Here is a 2,702-nt window from a genome sequence, read left to right on the forward strand (position 1 = left end):
AATTACTTCCTAGGACTGTAAATAAAGCAACTTGATGAGGGCACAGCAGTATGTCAAACAAAATACTGCAGAGAACTACTCAAGCGCTTTGGAATGAATGACTCAAAATCAATTGACACCCCAATGCCTACCAACGGAAATCTAGATAAGGATGAGCATGGTAAGTGTGTAGATGTCAAAAAGTTCATAGGTATGATTGGATCTCTCTTGTATCTTTCTGCTTCTAGACCCGACATCATGTTTAGTGTTTGTATGTGCGCACGATATCAATCAAATCCTAAGGAATCACACCTAAAAGCTGTTAAGCGCATATTTAGATATCTTCATGGAACATCTAAATATGGGCTTTGGTATTCCAAAGGAAGTGATTGTAGTTTAGTAGGTTACTCCGATTCTGATTTTGCTGGCTGCAAATCAGATAGGAAAAGCACAAGTGGTACATGTCACCTGTTTTCAAATTCCTTGGTAAGTTGGCATAGCAAAAAGCAGGTTTCTGTGGCTTTGTCAACTGCAGAGGCAGAATACGTTGCAGCCGGTAGTTGTTGCGCTCAGATTTTATGGCTAAATCAGCAACTACAAGACTTTAACATTCAACTCAAACGTATTCTTATAAGATGTGACAACACTAGTGCCATAAACCTTACTAAAAACCATGTTTTACACTCACGCACTAAACACATAGAGATTAGACATCACTTTCTTCGCGACCATGTTGAAAAAGAAGACGTTGTATTTGAGCACGTTGACTCCAAAAATCAGCTTGCTGATATATTCACTAAACCTTTGGCAACGGAACCGTTCTTCAACATTCGTCGTGAATTAGGGATCTTAGATCTTTCTCATTTGATGTCTTAAGCATGTTAACTCTTAATTATATTATGCCTCACCTTGGTTGATAAGATACGTTTTAGATGTCATTTATCCATCACAAGATTTCGTCAACAGAGGTAATATCACTCCTTTCTACAATTCTGTTACTACTAAGTGGTTGTGTATGTTAGAACAAATGTTTTTACTCTCGTTGATATAAATTTGGTTGCATATATGGTTTGCCTATATCGTTTGCACATTAAAAATCTGACTTATGAATCTTTCTTAGGCATAACCATCATGACATAGTGCATAATGCATATCCATACTGCATCACAATTCATTAAAATCTGGTTTGGCATCAGTATGCATCGATCCAAACATGTATGCATCGATCCATATACTTTGGATTTCAATTTTTTTAAAAACTGGTTCAGGATGCATCGATGCATCCATCGCATGTATCGATACATAGACCTGTTATCAACAAAAATGAATTATATGCATCGATCCATGGCCATTTGCATCGACACATACTGATGCTATTTGAATTAAATAAATTTTTTTCTCTCTCATGCATCGACACATCAGCCACCCTTATCACTTCCTATCTCAAGACTTCATATCATCTGTACTCATAAACCCCAAAACCAGCGGCTAACCCTAATCTTCCTCATTATCACTCACTCTAAAACCCTAAATCTCTCATCACCATGCCTCCACGCACTATTCCAGCCAGAGCAAAGGGAAAAGGAAAAGGAAAGGACACAACCGGTACTTCTCAGCGGCCCCCAGATGTTCCTCCAAATGCCTTAGACTTACTCCATCCTGCAATTACTGCTGAATTTGAGGAATCCTTCAAGACAAGGTTAGTGATGAAACCCCATGTCTTTGATAAAACTGATGCTATTCATCTGCATCTAAATGATGTGGTTGAACTCCTACATGCACAAAGACTTGGGTCATTTCTGTCTACAAAGGATGATTACCATGAGGATTTCATCCGGGCCTTTTATGATGGCCTACAATCTGGTAGAGGCTATATGTTTAGGTGTTCTATCGGCGTCAGAACATATACTTTTGAAGCAAATGATTGGGAAACATTGTTTCAAATTCCGTCTCCGTCGCTAAACTTCAAGTCCTGGCATGACCTGCACTTTGATACTGAATTTGACATGAAGGAATTTACTCCATCCATCTTAAAGATAGACAGACCGCTGAGTGAGGATGAACATGTCACGTCTGGTATGATTAAGCAAACTCCGTGTATTCTTCACTGGATTATCACACACATTCTGCGTCCAACAAACAGTGGACATTCTCGGTTGGACAGGGCAAGAATACACCTTCTATACATTCTGCAAAATAAGGTTCCCTTGAATTGGGCAAATTACTTTGTAAAACGTCTATCTTTCGGGCGCAACAGCTCCAAAAATGTTGCTCTAGGTTATGCTTCTCAAATAATGAAAATACTTAAGTTTTGGAATGTTGCAATTCCTTCTGTTCCTCTCCTATCTCCATCTGCTGCTGAAGAGTTTGACTCTTCCACTTTATCGCATATGGGATATCGGTGGGACAAGGACCGTAAATGCTTCTACTTCTTTGAAAGAAAATCCAAAACAAGAATCTACAACTTTGACTTGCCTTCTGAACGAATCTATGTCGTTGAAGATCAGCCTGATGAAGAAATGCAGGATGCGCATGAAGAAGATGTGCCTCAAGCTGAGGCCAATGCTGGTTGGGGTGATTGGGTGCCACGAAGGTGGTCTCCAACTAACTATGTACCTGAACCTACGACCCCTTCGTTCTCCGGTGGTACTTCATCTTCAACACCTACTGCGGACATCACTCATATGCTTCAACAAATGGAAATTGCCAACAAAGAACGTCAT

This window comes from Lathyrus oleraceus, chromosome 5 (assembly GCF_024323335.1).
Source record: "Lathyrus oleraceus cultivar Zhongwan6 chromosome 5, CAAS_Psat_ZW6_1.0, whole genome shotgun sequence".
Lineage (NCBI taxonomy): Eukaryota > Viridiplantae > Streptophyta > Magnoliopsida > Fabales > Fabaceae > Lathyrus > Lathyrus oleraceus.